The 26,591-nt window shown below is 42.3% G+C and overlaps 1 protein-coding gene, 1 long non-coding RNA gene and 1 pseudogene across 4 annotated transcripts in view; 1 reads left to right on the forward strand and 2 right to left on the reverse strand.

The window, feature by feature from the left end:
• The window catches only part of LOC143933925 (uncharacterized), a 203,180-nt gene extending 196,940 nt beyond the window's left edge, over positions 1–6,240 (forward strand). The window contains exon 2 of the long non-coding RNA XR_013263173.1: positions 3,850–6,240. This is a non-coding gene — a long non-coding RNA (uncharacterized LOC143933925). The remainder of the gene's footprint in view (positions 1–3,849) is intronic.
• CCS (copper chaperone for superoxide dismutase) overlaps positions 1–26,591 on the reverse strand; it is a 341,687-nt gene that overhangs the window by 133,796 nt on the left and 181,300 nt on the right. The window lies entirely within an intron of this gene.
• On the reverse strand, positions 8,728–8,824 carry LOC143956236 (U6 spliceosomal RNA; annotated as a pseudogene).

The raw sequence follows: 26,591 nt of genomic DNA on the forward strand, positions 1-26,591 counted from the left end.
AGAAGCAGATACATTGCTGCATCAAGGTATATCAAAATAATACACTTCAAGTATATCCAGCTGGGACAGCATCGTACAAGGCAAAATGAAAGACACTTTACAAACAGTACTTGAGTAGCCTAGGCTATCCGCACTAAGCGATGCAAATCGAAACCATGCAAATGATCAGTGCAGGGTTAACAGAACAATAAACAATAACAGAAAGAAAAAGAAAATTATATTTATTATTACAGCTGACTTCACATTAACTATAGCACTGCATTTTAATAGAAACTAGACTCATCCCGGCCCAATGGGTGTGGGAGGACATAGCCATGCAGCGGGGCCATCTTGAGAGTCAAAGCCTGGGAGACTCAACTGTACCCGACAGGGATTTGGAGTACATCCAGTCCTCAGATCGCCTCCTGCGGAGGGTGGTGGAGAGGTATCACCCCAGCTGGACTTGGATACACCGGCCACTTATGAATGTGCATAGTATCCATAATTGTATGGTGAATCCGCTCCATGAGGTGGATAGCATCCATCCTACAAAGGACCTGCGACCAAGGAGTTATCTGAGAGCGCCAGTGAAGTGCAATAGTCCAGTGAATGGCGCAGAACAGCGTATTGATCAGCATTTGTGAGGATTGGGGAATACCTGGTATCGGGGCAAACAACAGGCAGTGTGCAGGCGTTAAATCAACGACGAACCCTACGATGGAGAATACCGTCGTGAAGACCTGATCCCAAATAAACTGGAGTTGAGGGCAGCTCCAAAAGGTATGGAGTATGGTGCCCGCAGTAGGGCATCCCCTAAAACAGAGGTCAGGGATCAAAGGGTAAAACTTGTGAACCTTATCCGGGGTGAGGTACCACCGCGTATGTAATTTCACCACAGTATCCTTTACAGCCATCGACTTGGAGCATCTATGCATATTCAGAAGCATATCCTGCCAATCTTCAGATGAGAACTCAGTGGCGAGATCGGTTTCCCATAAACGCACAGCCCTAGATTTCTCCGGTAGTTGGGATTCGATAAGATCCTTATAAATGGTGGAGATAATACCCCTATCCCTGGAGTGATGATAGCATAATGATTCAAATTGTGCACTAACGGGGACATGGGTGGGTCTATAGTGTGATTGAAAGAAATGGCGAATTTGAAGGAATTTATAAAATTCCCCCCTTGGTATCTCATGCTGTGACTGGAGTTGCGAAAAGGAGGTGAAGGCGACTCCATAATTACACAGAGCCTGTAAGGTGACCAAAGACTTCTGGATCCACCATCTAAAGGTGCTAGGAGATTCAAAAGCAAGGGGGAATCTCCTATCACCCAGAAACGATGCCAATCTGGGCCTATCAGGACGTAGTTTAAATTTGAGCTGGTAAAGTGACCAAAGATAAAGGGAGCCACTCACAATAGCGTTAAGGGGTGCCAGATCACCAGGCTTCAGCCCCTCCTGCCACAGGATGCCTGGGAGGAAATTTGGACGCAAGGACTGAGTTTCAAACTGCAGCCATGGCACCCCAACCGTGGGGGCATGCCATTGTGCTGTTTGGGCTAGCCTAGCTGCTAAATAATACAACCACACATCTGGTAGGCCCAGGCCACCCTGCAGCAAAGGTCGATGCAGCAGGGGTCTCCTGAATCTAGGCCTCTTACCTTGCCATATAAAGGTGTTAATATCACGCTGTAACGCGGTAAGGGATTGGCGAGATACGTACAAAGGGAGAGCCCTAAAGAAATACAACAGTTTTGGCAAAATTGACATTTTGACAGCTACTACTCTACCCATGAAGGGGATTCGGTACGTCGACCACAGCCTCAACCATCTCCTGATCGTCATAAAGGCTGGGGGAAAATTGGCACTATAAATGTCCTTCAAGGACGGAGCTAGGTGAACCCCAAGATATTGTAACGTGTGATTAGATAAGGAGAGACCGAAAGAGTTATGGAGGTTAGATATTTCGGAGGGGGCAAAATTGATAGGAAGGGCAGAACATTTGGACAGATTAACCCCTAGTCCCGAGAGCTTCTGGAAGGAGCGCAACAGCTCGAGAAGATTGGGGAGTGCTTTTAGAGGGTTGGGTAAGAACAGAAGGACATCGTCCGCATAGAGGCTTATCTTATACTCCCCTTCCTCCTTCAAATATCCCCCTATGTTCGGATTGGCTATGATTGCCCTTGCCAAGGGCTCCAAAGCTAGGGCGAATATCAGAGGGGAAAGGGGACAACCCTGTCGGGTGCCCCTGCCTAAAGAAAAAAATTCTGAGGAACTACCCGGGAGTTTAATCCTAGTCTAGGGTCTATGATACAGTGCCTTAAATCCATTCACAAACTCACCCCCAAACCCAAATTTGGCTAAAATCTGATCTAAATACGGCCATAAGACACTGTCAAATGCCTTTTGGATATCTAACCCCAAAATCAAAACTTTGCGAGAAAAAAGGTTTGCGTCTTGAATGATATTCGTGGCCAATCTAATGTTATCAGTAATCTGCCTATTGGGGATAAAACCAGTTTGTTCTGGGCCGACCAGGGTGCCAATAATGGGGGCCAATCTATTCACCAAAATCTTTCCTAAAATTTTAATGTCATTGTTTAAAACAGAAATAGGCCTATAGTTTTGGGGCAAGGAGTGGTCCTTATGTGGCTTGGGGAGCAATGTCATATTGGCGCGCTACCATCTTTATTTTATCATCTTTATTCCAACCCAATGTCGCCACTGGAACATGCGGGCGTAGGAAGAATTGGGATTGGCAGCAATAAATTGGGATGCATACAGATTAATTTGATCCACTATATTCTGCAGAAAATCTTGTGGGGGAAAAATATAAATAATCGAGGAAGGACTGGGGCTGGATTCTTCGGGTTGGGTGTGTATTTCCAGTACTTGTACTGGGCTCCTCTTCCTGGGGTCTGGCGCTGCTGGTGGTGGGCAGATCTGCTGATCTTGGTCCCAATCTCATTCTTTTGGGAGGGATGGTTTCCTCTACAGACTCAGACTCTACTGGCTCATATTCCTAACCAGAATCTGATGATGGGAGCTCCCCAGCTGCTCATCATCCGACATGGCAAGAATTTCATATGCCTCCTCAGGTGTGTAAACCCTTTGGGACATTAATGATGGCGGTACTGGTAGCCCGTTTGGTGGTACCGAAGGCGGTGAGCCTGTAACAGATGGGCTGATTGACAGATGGGCTGATTGACAGGTGATAGGTGCTTTTTATTGGGGGGAGTGTTGTGCACAGTAAAAGACAAGACACTGATTTCACATACTGATCCTTGCTCACTCCGACATGATCGGAGTGTGAGGAGAGAGCGGGGATCAGATAGAGTAACTGCTGCTGTGTTTACATTTGTGACTGGCTGTGACACAGCCAGTCATTTCGCCGGGCACATTGGCTGTTTACCCTGATCGGGGAAGCGATGTGTCGGAGGGACACAAGCCGTCCCCGATCGACGCGCTGTCTGCCCCCAAGGGCGACCGCCGGCATGTTATCCTGCTGGACGTCATATGACGCCCAGTCAGAATAACGCAACCACTTCCCGGATGTTAATATACAGACCATTGACCGGGCGGAAAGTGGTTAAGCAATACAAAGCGGTCAAAAAAAAAAACAGTATGTCTAGAAATACCACAAACGTTCTATTATTGTGAAAATACATTTTATGCCTAATATAACTTAAGGCCTTTGGGAATATCCCCTTGTTTAGCAAGGGAAAAGGTATATCATATTATAATAGGAAATATGACAAACTCAGATTACACTTTGTTTAGAAATGATACATTTTCATGGATTCAACAGATACTTTTGTTCTCATAGGAATCATCGTTTTAGGATTGCTTATTTGTTTTTATTTTTTAGGTGAGCTAAATGTGGGATACAAAAGGATTTCTACAATGGCAGCGAGAACTGAGGAAGATGACCACAAGGAAGAGAGAGTGTCATCAGATAATAAGATTAGAACATTCATATTATGCCGAGATGGGTGATGTGAATGAGTAAAAGATATGTATCCATATATACCCTAAGAAGAGCTTTACTCCATTTAGATGTGAATAAGTACTGTGGACCCTCTAGTATCATACTAGGTAGGGAAGATATGGTAGCAAAGGGGTCTGAATGTCGATATAGCTAGATATTATATATATATATATATATATATATATATATATATATATAAAATGTATCTATGTGTATGATATATAGACCATCACTTTAAGAATTTGTAATGCACTTGCTTGTTTCGTTTTGGACACAAAATTTCAGTCTATGATGACCTTCACTGCCAGAAAAAAGCTGCAGTTTATTTCCTTTTTACTCTGAGAATGGACTGTTTTATATAACTAGCCTGATCCAATACTGTTATGGTGGAACTCATGTTTACTTTCAGTTTTTATTGGTCACGTGATGTATACACCCATTTAACTGTTCACTTGCTACTAAGAAGATATGGACACTGATTGGACCAACTATAAGATCACACCTATATTACAGCCTAAAACATGCCTAGACCTAATGCATTGTCATACGTATAAAATTGTATAACCTCAGAAAAAAACTTTCACTTTTACTCGCTTATAGTAGCCAAGAACTGTGTTGTATTTCTCCACTGCAGTGTATAAATAAAATTGCACCTAGTTGGATCTACTATCTCATCTGAATGGTCTTGTTTGGAAACTCCCTAATTTGATGCCACATCCCATATGATCCACAGGCAGCTAGTTTGACTAAAAGATACAACGGGCTATTGAAGGACCAGATACGCAAAATTACACCCACACCATATATGAGAGGATGGTGGGGACTGGGGTGCAGATTCCACAGTTGGAATGCAGAGTTCAGTATTTAAATAAGGTACATAAGGTCCCTGAAAGAACAGGGCTTAACAGGTAACAAGCTACTGCTTCCCATGATACAGAAACCAAGAGTGACGTATCTGAAGCTGAAGGCAATCTAGGAATGAGAGGGAATCTGTCAGGAAGGTTTGAAGTTATATTTTCATTGGCAGATGAGCTTCAGGACAGTGGCTGGGACTCTGATTGGTTAGTGGATACTTCTCAGCAAGAGTGGAAAGCGAGGCTCTATAACATCAAACCTTTCAAAATAAAAAAACTGTAGTGATCTTCTGAGAAATATCAGTATATTTCCTTATCTCTTGTACAGGACGCCAAGGTTAGGTCCTGGACGGGTGCTATGCAGCACCAGTATTCAGATTGTGGTCCCTTTAAGGGAGTCATGGTAGACTTCAGGGGGTCACCCAGAATGGGTGAGGAATTCCGGGTGTAGTCATCAGGAGAGGACTGACTCACGGTCCTCTCTATATTAAGAGAGTGTTAGTTGGGACCCGGAATTTGGGGGGCTCTGAAGTGATATTCAGGTGGGAAAGAGCCTCCCTGACCACAGGGATTCAGCACACAGGGGGTTAAAGGCCTCCAGGAAAACAGCTCATAAAAGACAGGAAGTAGTGAGGTGGTGGAGAGGAGGAATAGGTGATTTACACCTGTCTGATGAGCTGTGTTGCTGTTTTAGAGGCTGCAAAAGATTCGATAAGGACTCTCAAAACTTTGTGGCGAAGACCCAGCTACAGAACTGTATGTGTTTTCTTTAATTTTTGCTTTTGTGCTGCAGATAAGCGGACTTTGGTTTATATTTTGATCTGTGTGCTAAAGAAAGCCTTATTATTTTTGATTTACTTATAAATAAAGTCTTTTGGTTTCACCTTTGAACGGTTTATGCACTTAGTCTATTATCCCCAAAGTTTACACTCCCTATTGATGTTCTTTGGGAGGGTCAGATACAGGTGGATACAGGCACATGGCAAAGTGTTGGTCAGAGATCCAGGCAAGAAGCTAGTTAGAGGAGAGATTGTAGCTGTAGGGCCAGGATCTAATGTTTATGTTATTAGATGAAACAGAAAATTTGCTTTGTTTTCCACTCCACAGGCTCTCCAATTTGATCAATAGGAAGACAGGAGAAAAGTGGTCACGTGATGGGCAGAATGATGGAAGACCATAAGAGCTGTGGAGAGCAAGGCCTTTGATGTATTACAAGCCTGGACTTGTATCTAAAGAACTTTAGAATGGGCTTTCAAATTAACTTTTATCCAAAGACTGAAACACCTTCTCAGTGGCAGAAATACTAAATGGGATTGCATTCAAGGCAAATTAATGTTTAGTATGAGTTTTGTTCGTAATGAAGTGATTTTTCTGTGTGGCGTCAGAGAAAAAAAAAATAAACAACATTAGGGCGGAATGTGTTGCGTTTAATAAAAAAAATATATATATGTTTTTAATTAAATCAGACATAACATTACATGGGACAGTATTTAGCAGTTGGTCATAGAAACAGAAATCAGTTTACTGTTGAGTTTGTTTGAGGATGTTTCTCAAACTAATGCCTTGGTAACAAGTACACAGGCTGTCCTCAAACAATGGAAACTGTTGACAGTTGAAACAGTCGTTTGTTAAGGTAAAACAAGTTTGTAATGGTTGTCAACAAAAGCCCAAATAAAAGACAGAAGCAGAGACATATACATGAGGTCTTCATCAAGCATTAACACCATAGCAGGTAAAAGGTTTGTAACCAGACAGAATACCTGAATACCTGATTTGCAACAACTGCTTAAGAAGCCTGAGCCCTCATTGTCAATGGACATAGAAGGGGGTATTCCGATACATTTCATGGCAGTGAAGCCACTCTTCAGGGGCGAAAGTGTAAAAATATAAAATCTGTAGAGAGATATAAACATCACATACAATTTCCGATCACGCGACCTACTAAGGGAAAGCAGGGACATGTTAGCTACTTACATGTCAGCAGCTTGTGAAGATATCTGTACTGGAGCAAATGGGCTAGCATAATTGTCTGTACCGGGACCTGAGGTAGAGTCTATAGCAAAGCAGGGAAAATGGATGCGATTCCCAAGAACAATACATGTCCAACCTGGGGTGCAGCAAGGGCTCCCATCTAGGAATAAACGATAATATATAATATAATAATGCATAACCCAAGTGGGGTAGTGGTAGAAGAGAGCCCTGAGCCAAGCGAATGTAATAAAGGGAGTAAAAAAAGGGGGCATGTATGAATGCATACAAACATACCAGAAAATGTAGGCAAATAAGTGCTGGTGGTGAATAGAGTAAAGGAAGATAAATAAATAATTACCTGAAGAACTGGGATAACAGTGATCAATAAGGTAGTGCTCAGTGTATTGCGTGAGCTGGTGAAACAATGACCCATGACACATGCAGGAGGAGTGCCGCTCCCGGCGTAGCGAAAACAAGACTCAACCAGCGTCATGCTGGCATGCCATAGAAGGGAGTGGTGGCCGCCACTCATAAACCCAGACATAGTACCCCACTGGTCGGCCAAGGTGGATAGTCACACAACAGCAAGAAACACCACAAGGACATCAGATGGAGTGGGTGCTTTGCGCCGATGCGCAGAGGAACAGACCTGTCCACCTCCTCGTGCCAACCCATGGTCAGAGGGGAAGTGGGATGGGCGCCTGTGAGCATCGCACCTCCTGGAAATAAAAGGCAAAAGCCAGCTCCACATGGCCCAGTCTCAGACACAGGACATACTGCTGAAAAATATCATCGCCAAGAAGAAGTGATGTGGATGTTATAAAAACAGACAACTACCAAAATGTGGTGCATTAAGGATAAAATGGAGAAAAATCTAACAGGAGTCACTAGCCCAAAAATAAAGGCCATCTATACAACCTCCATCCCTAATTAGAGCGAAGAAAGGGGGTTTTGGAACTTTAAATGAGATGCATGTTGCCATGCATCTCCATCCCTACATCTGGCACATAGATGGGGTTTTGGGACTTTGAATGAGGTATTGTGATGGGACTCAAGTAAAACAAGGTAATAAGCAGTGTTTATTGTCTAAAATGTACAACAATGACAACAATGACATGCAGCAGTGGATACATAGAGTATAGTAAACCCATGAACAGCATATTACAAACCATCAGCATATAATTGTCAAATTGTACACAGGGTAGTTGAAAAATATTCCTCCATAAAAGATTCCTGAGAACACAAGGTAGTGGCCTATGAGTATAAAACATGTGCATCATTGTAAGCCTGACGTGTTTCATGGCAATGAAGCCACTCTTCAGGGGAGTAGCGTAAAAATATAAAATATGTCGTTCCCAATGGAGATCACAAAAAACACACAGTAACCAGAGTTAGGACATTTTTAAGCGTCTTTCTAATGTTACAGGCCATAGTTTCTGCTTATCTGCTTGGCATCTTGCTTAATATATCTGTCAGTCTTGATTTGTATTCCTAATATTGTAATAGATTTGTATGTACAACATTTTTTGATCCGTAAAAGCATATTTACACACTGCAGAGGTCTCAGCTTCCTTCCTTATACCTTAACACTACTTCGTCCCACAATCCAAGTCAAAACATTGGCTGACTCCCTACAAATCTGGAATCTTATGTTTACCAAGCAGTTAGAAATATTTTTTGCTGCTACTAATCTACTCTGCCTCCAGTGGATAATCTGTACTGCAGAAATACTCAATGAAACTGAAAATATATATTCACTTTCTTTAAAAAAAAAAAAAAAAACTGTAGTAAAAGAAATATTTAGGCTGGCATTTCTTTTGAAAGTACTAGTTGCCTGGTTGTCTGGCTTCAATATTTCCTGGGTCACTGAACAAAAGTTGGAATTCCTGATTTTTCAAGGGGAAGTGTGTTTTGTTTTTGTTTCATTTTTTTTTTAAATATGGAATGCTTCACAAATTTAGGTGTCATCCTTGCGCATGCTAAACTTCTCTGCATTGTTCCAATTTTAGTATACAGTTGTGCTCATAAGTTTACATACCCTGGCAGAATTTATGATGATTTTTTGGCAATTTTTCAGAGAATGCAAATGATGACAAAAACTTTTCTTTCACTTATGGTTAGTGAAGCCATTTATTATCAATTAAGTGTGTTTACTCTTTAAATCATAATCACAACAGAAACTACACAAACGACCCTGATCAAAAGTTACATACCCCAGTTCTTATTACTGTGCATTGCCCCCTTTAATATCAATGACACATTGAAGTCTTTTGTGGTATTTGTGGCTGAGGCTTTTTATCTGCTCAGATGGTAAAGCGGCCCATTCCTCTTGTCAAAAAGCCTAAAGTTCTTGTAAATTCTTGGGCTATCTTGCATGAACTGCACACTTGATATCTCCCCAGAGTGGCTCAATGATATTGAGGTCAGGAGACTGAGATTGCCACTCCAGAATCTTCACTTTATTCTGCTGTAGCCAATGACAGGTCGACTTGGCCTTTTTGTTTTGGATCATTATCATGTTGGAATGTCCAAGTACGTCCCATGCGCAGCTTCCTGGCTGATGAATGCAAATGTTCCTCCAGTATTTGATAACATACTGGATTCATATTGCCATCAATTTCGATCAACATTTCCTGTGCCTTTGTAGCTCAGACAATCCTAAAAATATCAGCGATCCACCTCCGTGTTTCACAGTAGGAATGGTGTACCTCATCATAGGCCTTGTTGACTCCTCTCCAAATGTAGTGTTTATGGTTGTGGCCAACAAGCTGGTTGGTCTATCTGACCGTGGTTTGGTTTCAACAGAACCTCTCATTTTCCACTTCTTGATTAGAGTTTGAACACTGCTGATTGTCATTCTCAATTCCTTGTATCTCTTTTTATATCCCTTTCCTATTTTATACAGTTCAACTGCCTTTTCCCGCAGATCATTTGACAATTCTTTTGCTCTCCCCATGACTCAGAATCCAGAAACGTCAGTGCAGCACTAGATAAAAGATGCAAGGGTCTACCAGGAGTCCAGAATCTAATTGACCTTTTATACACACACACACACACACGAATTACAAGTAAACAGATCACAGGTGAGGATGGTTACCTTTAAAAAGTCCTTCAAACCCCTTTTTTCCAACTTTTGTGCATGTTATCAGTATAAAATTACCATGGTATATAAACTTTTGATTAGGGTCATTTGGGTAGTTTCTGTTGTGATTATAATTTAAAAAGAGTAAAACACAGTTGATTCATAATAAATGGCTTCAGCCAAACACTAACCATGAGTAAAAGAAATGTTTTTGTATTATCATTCATATTCTCTGAAAAATGGCCAAGAAATCATAAAATTCTGCCAGGGTTTGTAAACTTATGGAGCACAACTGTATGTCCTACCGAATTGAGGACACTCTACATGTTTAATCAGCACTAAGCTTCTCTTAAAACTCTCTTGCAGTTTATATAAAGCGATATGAAAACTTGACTTTCTTTTGTGCCTCCTAGGTATGAATGCCCGTTGTTAATTGAGTCACCTTTCGTTTCTGTCTGCTCAACTCTTGGAGATGTAATTATTGTGTCCATTTTACCTCCTCATTATCTAACCATTGCGGGATGTTTAAGTATTTATGCTTATGATAATGTGTAATGTACTTTGTATATCCAGGGTTGTGGGCTTGTTGCTAGACTGTCTAATTCAAGGCTTGTTGTTAATTAGTGAACTGTGTATTTTTATGTTGGATGCTCCTAAAGGCCCGTACACACGATCAGACTTTTTGACAACAAAAATGCAAATTAGCTGTTTTGGAGCAACATCCGACCGCGTGTACGCACCATCGGACAAACTTTTTCAGTTTTCATCGGACTTTTGTTGGCTGTGCGAACGGACAAACTTTTTGACAACAGAAGTCCGATGGAGCAAAGTCCGATCGTGTGTACACAAAACCATCAGACTTTTGTACAAGGTACAAACACGCATGCTCAGAACCAATGCAAAAGATCAGACAACAATACAGAAGTTGACCAAAGGTGGCGCTGGAGTAATTGAACGTCCTCTTTTGAAGTGTCATCAGTACGTTGAAACGTCACTACGTTCGTGCTTGTTGCCTAAAAAGTCTGATCGTGTTATGCAATACAAACTTGTGGACTACGCCCTTTGTACAAAAGTCCACGGGAAAGTTTGTACAAAGTCTGATCGTGTGTATGAGGCTTTAGATGTGCTAATTGTCTAGGATAATGTGATTAAGCTATTACCTGATCTTGCATGTTATATAATCTATGTGAATTTACAATAAAATCAGTTCAAGTTTGCACCTAAGCTAGTGTTGTCTAGTTCTTGGGTGCTCACCTATAATACCTATCTTGACAGATGCACCCAAGCTGGGTGCTAGACAATCCGTCACATTTGGTGGCAGCAGTAGGATCTGCTTCCTCCCTACGGGCATTCCAAATTACCACCGGTCCCCAGATAGCGAAGAAGTGTTCCAGGAGCCAGTCTGCCTGGTACGGAGAGCCTGGTTCTGCCCAGGACATACTGGCATTGAGAGATATGATCTACTGGGAGCTCTGGATGGAGGCTCTCCAAATGGACAAAGACTATTATGAACAGGTCTTCCCTACAGTGGTTATAAAAAGTCTACACATCCCTGTCTGATAAAATGTCAGGCTTCTGTGATGTAAAAAAAAATGTAAATAAGATAAAATTATTTGGGGGAGGGGTAAAACAAAAAACTAAAATAATGTGGTTGCTTAAGTGTGCACACCCTCTTATAACTGGGGATGTAGTGGTGTTCAGAATTAAGCAATTACATTCAAACTCATGTTAAATAGGTTTCAGTACACACCTGCCATTTAAAGTGCCTCCGATTATCCACCAAATAAAGTTCAGCTGTTCTAGAAGGGCTTTACTGACATTTTCTTATTTGCCAGAGCCCAGACCTGAATCCGATTGAAAATCTGTGGGGTAATCTGAAGAGGCCTGTGCACAGGAGATGCCCTCACAATCTGACAGATTTGGAGTGTTTTTGCAAGGAAGAGTTGACAAAATATTGCCAAGTCAAGATGTGCCATGCTGATAGACTCATACCCAAAAAGAGTGCTGTAATATAATCAAAAAGTGCTTCAACAAAGTATTAGTTTAGGGGGTGCACACTAATACAACCATATGATTGGATTTTTTTATTTTTACTTCCCCCCACCTAAAAGATTTCAGTTTGTTGTTCAACTGAGTTGTACAGTTTATAGGTCACATTAAAAGGTGGAAAAAGTTCTGAAATTATTTATCTTTGTCTTATTTATTTACATCACAGAAACCTGACATTTTAACAGGGTTGTGTGGGATTTTTAGATCTACTGTATGTCCATGGAGTGGTAACAGCTGCAGTTGGACTTGCGTATACCATACCTAGGACAGCATCCTCGGGAGGAATGTCTGATGGAGCTAGACAGGCTGGTCCAGATGGAAATAGTGCTGGATGATGGGTATCGGGCGCTGCAATGGTATACTACCCAAGTGTGTTCTTGGCTGAACAACAGCAGTCTCATAAAAGGCTATGACTACGGCGGCCTGGAATTGATATTTGAGAGGCTTCAGGGAGTATCCACATTTCGTTAGTGCAGCGGAGTGGAGATGGGAGGACATCCAAGATTTTAGGGAGTTTGAACTTCCAAGGGAGCTTAGATTGAGAAGGGTCTTGAACTTTATAGTTACACAAGAATAGGAGCTGGAACAAGCATATATAAAAGACTCTCTGTTGAAGTCGGATGTGACGAAACCGGTCAGGGCATGACCAGCACGGATAGCGGAAGTGATGTTTGCGCTCCACCACGATCTGCCCTCTACCCGGAAGTGCTAAGCGGTGTCTGCAAGGAACAGCACACTTCCAGCGGACGGCTGGATACGTGACAGCACCCTCTGTTTTTTCATGCTGGTCAATTTTGTGTTTGATGTAAGCAGCTAGTATTAAGGGGACTTCCACTGTATGGGGACATGTTATAATAAACAGAAAGAAAACTATAATGTACTGCTAAAAATAGAAGAAAATTAAAAATAATAAAAATAAAAAATTAAATGGTGAAGTGACTAACACCAAAAAAATAACCATAAAGTCCCAAGAATGAAATAAATCAGTCTTTGGAATCCATGTGAAACTCAGATGTAGTATTCATACAGTGCATAAGCCAAAGGATGATCCCGAAGACATTCGCGGCAATGACATCAAAGTGAAGTGTAAAAAAAGGTAGGTACTCTTACCAGAGCCACAGGACCTGTATATGAGCCCGAGGTCATACGAGCATACACAAATAAATCCTAGACTCTACAGGAACTGTACGACAGATCACAGAAGGTCTATCAGCCAATTGGGGGACTGCGGGTCTTTCAATCAGTAGAGGAGCAATCAACACCATCTCGAGGGTTCCAATCTTCCTTCCAAAGTTTCCAACAGAAGGAAAAAAGGTCTCCAACCAGTAACTCAACAGTGGAGAAAAAGCTCACAAAGGGAATCATATGTAAAACAAAAAAAAGAACAACGGCTTTCCAAAGTGTAGATCGAAAAAAAAGAATTTTCTGTTTATTGGCATAAAACCAGCATATACAATGAAAATAAAATTTAAAAAACGTGATCACATGATAAAAAAGGCAATCCAGGGAACATAGAAACCTCATCCTATGCGTTTCGTCCCAAAGGACTTCTACTGGTTTCTATGTTCTAGATGGATTACTGAATTTGTCTTTGGTGGAAGGTGCACACTAAGAGAATTGTAATCGAACCTTGATTATATTCTGAACTGTCAACAAATCCATCTACTGCATAAAGATTATTGCCTGTGGTGTTTGCCACATGCTTATGATTTTAACATCATCATTATTTTTAAATTTTAGCGCTGTTTTAGTATTTTTATGAATCAAGGACTATATTGTTAATAGAGATACTACTTCATTTATATATAAAAGCCTGTTTGACGAAGCTCAACAGTATGCCCCAAAACCCTCTACTGAGGGGGAACAATCCGGTCAGCCTCAAGCAGAAGAGCTGGTATCATGGCATAGCGCTGCTGATCTCTGCATACAACAAATCGGTGGCCCTAAAGGATTTGTGTAAGGCCAATGAATTTTTAATTTTCTTTCCCAGTGGAAGAGCTGGCATCAGGGCAGATCATCGCTGAGCTCTGCCCAGCACTAACAGCAGTTCGGCTTTTCTCCCACACCACCAACAGGGACATCGGATTTCATGCCAGCAGTATCTGTGCGGTTACAACAAACATCTCCAGCCGAAGCACTGGCCAGCTCTAGCCACCCTTGTCCACAAATCCATCTGAAGTGCTGGCAACCAGACAGAGGGTCCAAGACCTTCGTCCCACACCCGCAAAAGTTCCAGAAGCCCAGGGTGAGATGGTGGTGGTTCTTCCCCAGCAGCACAGCCACAGCCTGGGAGAGGAGGTGGTTGTCCTCCCTTTCCAACAGCAGTGTAGGGACTCGGGAGCAAAAGAAGTTGGCCTCACTCCACAGCAGGAGTCCAGCAGATAAAGCAACTGGCTCATCTCCCCAGCGGCAGATGAAGGACAAGGGGGATAGGAAATTGTCCTCACTCCCCAGTTACAGTCCGAGATGAAGGAAGGGGAGGAAGCCATTCCCCCTCCTCTGCAGAAGGGCAAGGACCAGGGAGTGGAGGTGGTTATTCTCCCTCCCCAACAGCAGATCCACAGTCTGGAAGTGGAGGAGCCGGACTCCCTTCCCAACAGTTAGCCAGAGCGGATGATGTGGGGTCCCCAGCTGAAGCTCTGGAAACAGGGCAGAGCACTGCTGGCCTCTGCCTAGCACCTATAGCCCCTCTCCCCAGCAGCAGACTAAACCCCCGAATGGTAAAACACCCAGCTGAAGCCCCGGCAGCTGGACAGAGTTCACGACCTCTGTCCCACACCTACCGATAAAAACTATTCCCTGCGGCCAAGAATAGAAATCATGTGGACCAACTATGTGGATTCACTCTGCCAGAATAATGCACATCCAGACCAGGTGAGGGTCTGGGACCTGGTTAGACTACTTTGGATAGGGGAGAAATGTGCCAGACCCACCCAGGACAAGGCTTTTGGAGGAGACTACAGGGTAGCCTCTTGCCTAATGACAATGGGTCCTGGCTTTTGATAGGGCTCTAGTCATGGGAGGTATGCGCCTGGGGGACCCTTGGAGAGGCCATGCTTCGGATTCAGGTCCATGTCTCCCCCAAAACACACAGACTCTGGGAATCTAGGACCGGGATACAGATTTATGGCCTTTGTGCCCAAACCAGCAATGACTGCTTTAGACTGAGACTCAGAGCATATGTTAATATAATCAGCTCAAAGTAACCTGATGCGGGGGTCTCCTGCTTAATAATAATTAAGGTGTTATGTGTTAAGTGTATTTGCCATATTGTGTGCCTCCTAGGTCACCTATTGTTTCTGTATGTCCGCTCATCTCTTGAAGATGTGATTACATGTGATCTGTATTAGGTGCATCCGGATCTGCTGGGCGAAGACCCTTAAGACACTGGTGGTTCAGCCAGCATCAAGGATTCGGGCAGCTGAGAATATAGACGCAGTTGGTCCTCATGCCGTCTGCAAACAGAACCATCTTCTAGGCAGACCCTATACATCTTGGGTTCCAAAGTCCCTGCAATGATAGCAGGAAGCCAACAAGTGTTAGAAGCCTCATAAGATCAGGCCCATACCTTTTGTTGGGCTGTGAACCGGGGGAGCTTGTCATGTTTGACCATCTTGTCTTGGGACTTGTACATGTTCCTGGACTGTTTGAGGGTGGAGCATGTCCAAAACGGTCCATGGCTGCCGACCCAGGAGGAGTTCTGCTGGAGTTTTCCCAGTGGTTGCATGTGCTGTGTTTCTGTAAGCAGAAAGAAAGGAGTCCAGCTGCTGGGGTGACAGGGACTGTTTACTTGCATCCACTGTAGCTTTGAAATAGCGTTTGAAAGTCTTCACAAACCGTTCTGCTTGACCATTTGCAGCCAGGTAGTAAGGTGCGGTCAACTTGTGCTTGATGTTGTGGGCAGTTAGGAAATGCTGAAACTCCCGACTGGTGAAATGTGCACCGTTGTCCATGACAAATTCTCTGGGGTATCCAAACGTAGCAGCGAGATGTAACAGTATGGTAACCAGTGCCTTAGTAGTTGGCTGAGTAACAGGAATAACCTCAGGCCACTTTGAATGGGAATCCACTAGAATCAAGGTTGTGTGTCCTCTGATCGGGCCTGCAAATTTCAAGTGTAGGCGAAAACCAAGGAACCGTGGGCCAAGTCCAGGGCTGATGCACCCTCGAGGAGGGTCTCTTGCAGTTTGTGCATATCCAGCAGAAGCATTCACATAGGTTGTAATATCTGAGTCTAGGTTTGGCCACCACACATAGCCTTTTGTTTCATACGTGTGCCCCCCGGGATGACCAGTATGTAGTCCAGAATGTGTCTCCGGAGGGTCTGTGGAATGATCACTCGTTCTCCCCATAAAACACAGTTGAATTCCATATGCCTACAAAAATAAGGTTCATAATCCTGTGCGACAGTTGCAGGCCAACCGGGACCGTACCCAGGAGAGTAGGGGTGCACCGAATGGGTTTTTTGGTGCCAAAACCGATAACGAAAATGGAAAATACCAGATGTTGTAGCTGGGCTGCTAAAAAGTAATTGAACGGGTGGGGGATTGCCATACCCCCTTCATTACTTGGAGATAGCAAGGTTTTTAAACTAATCCTCGCTTGACCCCCCTTCCAAATCAATTCTCTGAACATGGAGTCTGTCTTGTAAAACCATTTCTTATAGATCCATATTGGGGAATTGTGTAAAATGTACATAAGTTGTGGCAAAAGTATCTTTTTTTTTTTTTTCCAAAATAGTTTATTGTGGTTTTGAAATATAACAAACAGAGCATACATAAGCAAAAAGATAAACACCAATGTATCATCTCAGAGACATACAATGCAAATACATAGTCAATGTAATACCTAAGCCTAGAGATTTGGTGAGGAAGCATACCTGGAACAATTATTGTTTATAAAAGGGGAGAGAACAAATAATTGAGCAATATAAGTGGGGTAATGAATTACATGGGGTCCACTACTGTCTATCATGTTGCTTAGAAGACTAGGACATAAGAGTAGTGGGCGTAATAGTGACGGATATGAATACCCCAAACAGCAGTAGCTACTACAACCCAGTACAGGTCAAAAAGGATAAAATGTAAACCTAGAAACGTGCATCAAGTCTCTGGTAACAGCATCCACCCCATATGGGAACTAACTGTGGATGAGAGTAACACACCCGGTAGAACAACCGAGGAGTTTGTGTGGAGACTTGATGGAAAACAGTGTAACTGAACAAACCATTTTTGTTTTTAAAAGAAAGATGTAAAGGATAACAAAAGTTAGAGCCCAACCGAATAGAGAACATAGAGGGGGGGGATGAGGAGGAATGAATGGGGAGGAAAAGTGAAGTAAAGTTGACTAGAGCAAAAAATACCAAGATCATGTAAGCATCCCAATGTTTATTTAGGACGATGAAGAGGGTGGTAGGTGAGTATCGGTATAAGTAGGGGATAGCTTGAAATGTATCCAACATGCCCAGGTGTGAGTGAATCGGGAGTGTGGCAAAAGTATCATTTTAATTAAATTCCCTCGGCCTGCTGCTGATAGAGGGAGTTTCTTCGAAATATTGATTTTTCCCTTAAATTTAAGTAGTAATGGAGCTAAATTATTTACTATATATCTGTTATATTTAGTAATATAAATACCCAAATATTTCATTTGGCTTACTATTTGCAGACGAGCAGCCTCACTGGGAAGGGGGCTATCCAGGGGATCAACTGGTAGTAAACAGGATTTCCCCCAATTTATCCTTAACCCCGAGAGGTCACCAAAGTTTTTAATTGTATACATTACTTTCCCTATTGAATTATGTATATCTCCAAGAAGGAGAAGGTCGTCTGCAAATAGTATAATTTTCTCTTCCTCCTCCCCTCTCCTATACCCTTTTATCTCTGCGTTTAGTCTGATAGACACGGCCAGGGGTTCAATTGCCATGGCAAATAAAAGAGGCGACATAGGACACCCCTGTCTCGTACCCCTCCTAAGGCTAAACCCAGCAGAGAAATTGTTATTTATTTTTACACTTGCTATCGGGGATCTATACAACATTTTTACCCATTTTAAAAATGTCGGTCCCAACTGAAATTCTTTCAAAACTCTCCACAAATACCTCCATTCTAGGGTGTCGAAGGCCTTGGCGGCATCCAATGATAGAACCGCTCTCTGAACGTCTCCATCCACTGGTACCTGAAGATTTAAATACACCGGCCTTATATTTATACTCGTGGATCTACCAGGGATAAACCCCGATTGATCAGGATGGAGGAGTTTCTCTATCACTCCGTTTAATCTAGCCGCCAAGACCTTTGCCAAGATCTTTACATCTATATTCAATAAAGAAATGGGCCTATATGAAGAAGGGTCGAGAGGGTCTTTATTTTCCTTCGGGATTACTATTATAGTTGATTCCATCATAGATGGAGGAAGCTCCCCTTTTAATATCGCCCCGTTTAAAACATTTAACAATTCCGGAATAAGTATGAAATGTCGATAGACCTCCACCGGCAGGCCGTCAGGGCCTGGGGCCTTTTGTCCCGCCATTTCCTGTACAGTACGCTGGATTTCTTCCAGCGTTATAGGACTGTCTAGAGCGGCACCATCTTCCCTAGAGAGGTCAGGCATTCTCAATGGCTCAAGAAATTTATCGATTCCCTCCCCTTCCTCATCCTGCTGGGAATAATATAGAACCTCGTAGTAGGACCTAAACCTTTCCAATATAGCTGTCTTATCTGTCAATATCCTCCCCTCTACCAAACTAATCCTTGGTACCATAGATGGTGATGAGTTTGTTCTCACTAAGTGTGCCAACATCCGTCCTACCCTTTCACCTTCCCCAAATGCTATTTGTTTCTGAAAAATATATTTGTTTTCTGCTTTCCCCATCATTATAAGACGATATTCCTGCTGGGCCTCCAGCCATACCCCCCAGGTTGTCAGGTGTTGAGTCCTTAATATACTGGTCCTCTAAATATATCACTCTCTTTGAAGCATTTTCTTCCCTTTCCCTAGATTGTTTTTTGATTTTTGAGATCTGTTGTATCAGGAGACCCCGAAGGTAAGCCTTCAGGGTGTTCCACACAATACCTGGCGAGGCCGTGCCCGTATTCAGATCTAAATATTCTCTTAATGCCATTAGGACTTCCTTTGGGTCTCCCATGAGCTCCAGCCAAGAGGGACTAATTCTCCACTCTCGGAAATGATTTTCCTCCCCTAGAACTAGAGAGGCCGTCATTGCTGAGTGGTCAGAAAGTCCTCTTGGCAAATATCTTATCTTGTTTACTAATGTCATCGCCTCGTCATTCCCCATAATCAGATCTATCCTTGACAAAGTCGAGTGTGGAGTAGAAAAGCACGAAAACGATCAAATTTTTGGGTTCTGAATTCTCCAAAGATCCTTCAGGCCCATCTCTCTCAAACTGGGGTAAACGACCCTCTGTTGTACCCCTCTGATGTACCCCACAGGGAAGTCTATCCATAGTTTTATCCATAACCATAGTAAAGTCTCCCATCACTATTAATGGGACTCCAGGCTTGTCTAACACAAACTCGACCAGTTCGTATAGGACATCTGTAGAAAAGGGTGGTGGTATATACAAATTACCCATGATCAGTATCTTCTCTTCTAATTTACCATATATAAAGATATATCTCCCTTGCTCGTCTAACTTGACCTGGACAGTTAAAGGGTGTCCCTGCTTTAATCAAAATACTGACCCCCCCTAGAAAAGGATGTATGGACTGAATGATATTGGATGGGATATTCCGCCCACCCCAACTGTCGGCTAGATGCATTTGTAAAGTGTGTTTCCTGCAAGCAGAGTATCGTTACTCCATGTGCCTTAGCCATCGACCTGACCGCAGCCCTTTTCCTTGGGTCTCCCAAACCTCTAACATTCCAAGAAACTAAAGTAAATCCACCCTTCCCTGACATTGTAGGTTTACTCATTAAGACTAATAGTGCTTAGGTGAAATATGTGGATCTCATTTTTATTATTCAATTTAATTAAATTTTTATAAGTGTCTTTTAACCCTTGTTTCACTATGGTTAAATAAATCCTGTTTAGTGCTCCAAATCTTTGGGTGTACATTTGCCATTCTTCCCTATACCTTACATACCAAATAAACCTTCCATGCATTACCCTTGTCTCCCTCCCCTCATTACCATCACCCATCTCATACATTCCTCGCATTGCCTCTCTAGGCATCACGTGGGACCTATTCATGTGACCTTCCCATACACATCTCACTCGTGAACCATTCCACTTTATACTTCTTTTAAAGTTAACCGCCCACCCCCTCTCCTCCCCTCCCTCCCTCCCCTCAACCATCAATCAAAAACCAACCAACCAACAAAAGAGGAACGCAGAACACCAACTCCTCCATAACGGGTACCATCCAGCCAGAGGTGCCCCGCGGTCCAAAAAAATGAAAACAGGAACCATTCATTTCCCTTCCCCCCTCCCTGAACAAAAAAAGGGGGAGGGGAAGGGAAAGAAAGGGAAACACAGAAAAAAGGTTTCGCAGTTTAATCGTATTACTGTCTCTGGGTAAAGGTTGTCAACCAGTCCTCAACACCTTTCGGAGTATCAAAGACTATAGCCCCTTCAGGGGAGTTTACCCGTAGTCTTGCTGGATAAAACAATGCATATGTCACATTTAATTGACGAAGTCTCCGCTTCACTTCCCCAAATTTGGCTCTCCTTTTTTTGCAAGTCTGGCAAAAAATCCGGGAAGATCGATACCCGGGAACCATTATACAAAATCTTGCCCATTTCTCTAGCTTTACGTGTGATAGTCTTTGTCTTTATAAAGTAATAGTTTGACCAGAAACGGTCTTGAAGGGGCTCCAGCTTGTGGGGGTCTTAAAGGGATTCTGTGCGCTCTTTCAATGGCAAAAAATAGTGATAGGGTACCCTGCCCGAATATGTCTACAAACCATTTCTCTAAAAAACCTATTGGGTCTGGGCCTTCACAGTGTTCCGGTAAACCCACTATCCGGACGTTCTTCCTTCTCATCTTATTCTCCATTTCATCAAGGTTATTTTCCTGTTTGATTAGTTGCTCTTGCATGGTCCTGATCTCCCGTATCAAAGGCCCCAAGTCATGCTCTACCCGACCAACCCGGTCCTCTAGATTTGTAGTCCTTTCCTGTATTTTCTGGATATCTTGTCTAACATAGGAGAGTTCTTCCTGAATGGTAATAAGTTGGGTGCTCATTCGCCCAAGAGATTCTCTACAGGAGTTTACTGCCAAAAGTTCCTCCTTTAATGATGGTTCAGGTTCCACCTCTCCTTGGGACCCCCCAGTCAACCCGGGTGTCCCCGCCGAGGCTGCCCCAATGGACTGACCCATGGGTCGCTCCCCATCCTCCCCTCCTTCCAGTACCATCGGGGGGTAGCTTAGCCCCTGGCTTTTCCTAGCTCCCACGGCACCTGACAGCCTGTTGGTCTGGGCTTGCTGCCCCTGTTGAATACCTTTCGGGGAAGTTTGGTTGAGTGCCTGCTCACTGTTGTGCGCATATTTTTCTAGTTTTGCAGCCGCAGCGGCTTGACTTGCTTTAGTCGCACGATGCTTCTTGTCAGTCCCACAATCACATCTATCTTCTCCCACAGCACATAGACATTTATTTAGTCCAAATCGATTATTAAGAGTCGACTAATGGCTTTAAACAACTGGTTATATTCTACTGGTTTTAGACAGGCTATAATACAGTCCGATTGAGTCTAAATGAATCCGAATGGTGATAAAAGGGTTAACCAGGAGCCAAAATGCAACCTAGAACTTGTCCAATGCTCCGTTCCCAGCCTCTCCTCTAAACCATATTTACTGGAGGGATATTGAAAGAATCGGTGGAGGAGTATCAGAGAGTCAGCAACAGAGGGTGAGCGACCGTGAAATTCAATGTCCTTCCAGGTCTAGGCATATACAGTTCACAGTTCACAATTCATAGTTCACAGTTTCATCAGAGATTTAGTCACTCACCACCCTGTGTATGGCTATACAGCACCCTTCAGTTCCTTCTCACACCGTAATTCTCTGCCTCACTTGCTTGTCGGTAGTGGTGTACACATTTTGGAGCTAGGGGAACACTGGCTCTTCCCACCTCTTTTTTTTTTTTCATTTTTTTTTGCCACATCAGCGAATCATCAAGCGAGACTAGAATCAACAACGTTCATCACTGTCTCTTATTAATTTTCACATCATTGTAGCTATGCTTTATTTTCTCCCTTTTTTTTTTTTTTTATTAAATAAATTTCATGTATACCTTTATTTCATTATTATTAAAAATTATTACTCATTTTGTCTCACTTCATTTTGATTATTTTAAACCTCTTCCCTACTCCCCACCCCAAAAAAAACCCCCATGTCAGTGGTGTACCTCTGCTAAATCTCTTCCTTTTATAACTATCTTTTTGGTCTCAATTGTGCTGCATAGCTCCATTCCTGTTTAAAATCTATCCATCCTTTCCACTTTTTCTCAAATGTGGCTCTTTCATCTTCATCACTCATACACAAACTTTCATAGTTAAATATTCCCTCCACCGCGTCTACCCACTCCCACGTCGTTGGACATTCAATCTCTTTCCACTTCCTGGAAATCAACTTTTTTGCGGCATTTAAAAGGTGTGGGATAATTGTGTCTTGGTATTGTTTGACCCCCCCCCCCCCCCTCGGTCCCGTGAAAGAGTACTATCCAGGGATCCGGATTTACAATTATTTGAGTTATTTCCTTTATCCTTTGGAGGATCTCGTCCCAGTATATCTTAATTTTTGCACATCCCCACCATAGATGTGTCATTGTCCCTATCGCTTTACAGCCACGCCAACACTCAGCCGTTGTTCCCTGTTGATATTTAGCAGTTTTATCAGGAGTGTTATACCACTGAGAGATAAGTTTGTAATTCATCTCAGCTGTCTTATTGTCAGTTGCCGAACTATGGGTTATTTTCAGTATTTTATTTATTGTTTCTTTGTCTTTTCGTGCCCCTAATTCCTGTTCCCATTTTTTTTATGTATGGCGGTATCTCCCTCTGGCTAGCCCCTATTAACATCTCATATAGGCTCGACATTGTGCCCTTAGTTCTATCTGCTATACATAGTTGCTCTAACCCAGTGAGTTCATTTACAGCTCTGATTGGCTGAGGCAATTTTCCTATAAAAAGTGCAAGCTGTAGATATCGCCACCTATCGTTCAGCATAAATCCCATGTGCACTAATTCTTCAAGTGAAATAAGTTTCCCGTTTTTTATTATATCTTTTATTTGTGACCCTTCTTTTTTTATCCAATTCCCTCCTATCTCCCTTTTACCAGGGGGAAAATATTCATTATCTTTTAAAACTATCAGAGGCGAGTTATAGTGTCCGTTTAATCTTTTATATACCCCATCCCAAATTTTAAGTGCAATCCGTGTCAACTCATTAGTGTTTGTGTCAAGTACCCTATATTTAGGGGGATTCCATATTATCTCACATAGTTGTGCCTTGCTATATATACATTCAAGATTCACCCACCTTTTGTCATCTTTTTTTTTTTACCCATTCGGCTATTCTCGACAATACGGCAGCCTGATAATAATAGTGCAGATCCGGGACAGCCAGTCCCCCTTTTCTTTTCTCTTGTTTTAATACCCTATGGGAGATCCTGGGTTTTTTATTATTCCATATATATTTACTAATTAAGGATTTTAATTTTAAGAAATAACTGGGGGGTATATTAATCGGCAACATCTGGAATTTATATATTATTTTGGGAAGGATGAACATTTCAAACACGTTTATTCGACCCAGCCAGGATATAGATCCGTTAGCTACCTTTCTAAATTCCGCTTTGATTTCGTTTAATAATGGAATATAATTCAAGTGGAAAATCTTATCCAAAGTACATGCCAATTTTATTCCCAGATTTCTTTTTTCCACTTAAATTTACATTTTCCCTGAATCAGATGTTCTTCTTGCTTACTCACGTTAATATTAAGGATTTCCGATTTTATTTGATTTATTTTAAAATTTGATAATTTCCCGTACTCGTCGAGGGCCTTAATTATTTTTAATACGGAACTTTTGGGGTTGCTAATGTAAAATAGTACGTCGTCCGCATATGCAGCAAGTTTATGCTCCTCCTGTCCCGCTATAATTCCTTTTATTTTTACATTATTTCTAATCGTCGAAAGTAAAGGTTCCAATGAAAGCACGAAGAGGAGGGGCGAAAGCGGACAGCCCTGTCTAGTCCCGTTTTCCATCTCAAAGGGAAGGGAGGGTAGCCCGTTAACATTTACAGTCGCTGTAGGATGCAAGTACAATGTTTTAATCCACTTGGCCATCCTAGGACCGATACCCATTTTATCTAATGTCTGAAACATAAATCCCCAATCCACCCTATCAAAGGCTTTTTTGGCATCTGTTGATAATAATAGCGCTGGGGGTTCCGTCTCCTCCCTTTGAGATAGCAATAATAAAGTTCTAACCCCATTGTCTTTTCCCTCTCGGCCCGGCACAAAACCCACCTGATCCGGGTGAACCAGGAAATTCATTACTGTCTTCATTCTATTTGCCAGTACCTTAGCAAATAATTTGGTATCTACATTTAATAGTGATATTGGTCTAAAACTGGCACATTTAGTTTCATCCTTCCCTTCCTTTAGTATGACTGTGATAGAGGCGGACAGTGCTTCTTTACTTATGTCGTATTCTATCCCAATTCCATTCATATATCTGCAAAGTTTCGGTATCAGAATTTCCTTAAACCTTTTATAATATATTGTTAACCCGTCAGGTCCTGGACTCTTGCCCGGGGCTGAATCTACCAAAGCCTTATTTATTTCTGCTTCTGTTATGGGATTTTCTAAGTTTTCTTTATCTATTTCTCCTATCTTTGGAAGTCTCGCGTTGTTGAGATATCTCTCTATTTCTTTTATATCCCTACCTTTTTCCGTCTTCTTATTTTTTATTGCATATAATCTCTCATAGTATATTTTAAAAGTTTCTGCAATCTCCTTTGACGTATATACCAAATCCCCATGTTCTGTTTGTATTTTTTCTATATAATTAGTAGCTTTTTTCTTTTGAAGCATATTCGCTAAGTATTTAGTGGGTTTATTCCCATCCTGATATCTTACTTTAATTGATTGAGGTACTTTTTTGTTTCATGTTCCCTTAGCCCGTGTAGTTCTTTTCTTTTAGTTAATAAATTCTGATATATCTTCTTATCCGCGATCCCTAGTTTATGTCGTTGTTCTATTTTACCGATCTCTTCCCTGAGTATGTTAATCTTTTCGGCCCGTTCTTTTTTTTTTGTGAGCCTCGGGCTATCAAAATCCCACGAATGTATGCCTTATGGGCATCCCAAAGGGCTTGCCCAGATATGCCCTCTGTTTCATTTATTGAAAAATACTTTTCTAGTTCTTGACTTACGACTTCACCCCCCTCTTTATCTTGGATTAAATCATCATTTAACCGCCACCTAGTGGGTGGTTTACTGTAACCAGGGATCTGCATCTTCATCTTTATTGGGGCATGGTCTGACTGTGTTATTATTTCTATGCTAGTTTCCAGTACTATCTCAAGAGCTCTATGATCCACCAGGATATAGTCTATCCTGGAATACGTCCCGTGCACGGGGGAGAACAACGTATAATCTAATTTTTTAGGATGTTGTACTCTCCAGATGTCCACTAGTTGATTCTTATTCAAATCTTGAATTATCTTTTTCAGTTGAGCGTTACTCCTTCCCCGTGCACCGGACGTACTATCCAGCCCGGGATTCAAACAGAAATTCAGATCCCCCATCACAACCACGTATCCACTTTTAAAATCCTGTAATTTAGTTAATATTCCTTTCAAAAATGTTATGGGATTTTTGTTCGGGGAATAGATATTCACTAGTGTATACTTTATATTGCTTAGTTTACCTTTTAAAAATAGATATCTTCCCTCTGGGTCTGTATTTCTTCCCTCAACAATAAAGTGGGTGTTTTTCCCAAATCCTATTGCTACACCTCTTGCGCTGTTTGTGATCGCGTCCCCGTAGTACCAATTCGGGTAATCTTTAGAATGGAGCCTAATTTTTGACGTATGTGGGATATACGTCTCTTGTAGAAAGATCACGTCTGCCTGATACTGTTTCAGCTCTTCCAAGATTTTGTGCCTCTTTTTTGCTGTATTGAGCCCCTTAACATTATAGGACAGAAAATTAATATCCTTTTTTTTATTATCCATATCCTATGTTTTGACCTAAATTATCCATCTTGTCCCAGAGGGTTTCACCACTGACATGTCCCCTCCCTACCCCTATCTCCCTCCCCTCCCCCACCCTCCCAGCCCCCCTCCTTATCAACCCTCCTCCCTCCCTTTAGGCACCAATCGGCCCTTGACTTGTAAATAGACCACATTTCTCTGGCCATCTCCAAGTCTTCAGCGTTCTTGAGGTGGGGTTCTAGATTTGGCCTCCTTGTCCTCCCTCTCTAGATGTATCTATAAGAAGTGAGGGAGTTACTGGGCCCATCTCTTATCTAACCTTATATTCATCTAATCTCCTCCCAGCGCCCCCCTCCCCCCCCCCACCCTGCTCCCCTCCCAAAAACCCAACAACAATTCTCTCATATAATTTCCTCGTACCCCTCCGACCATTCCGGAATAGCAGGGGTTTGAATTTCTAATTTATCGCAAAAGGCCCCTAACTC

The sequence above is a fragment of the Lithobates pipiens genome, unplaced genomic scaffold (genome assembly GCF_037356315.1).
Source record: "Lithobates pipiens isolate NorthernLeopardFrog02 unplaced genomic scaffold, aLitPip1_a1.2 Scaffold_10, whole genome shotgun sequence".
In the NCBI taxonomy this organism is placed as follows: Eukaryota; Metazoa; Chordata; class Amphibia; order Anura; family Ranidae; genus Lithobates; species Lithobates pipiens.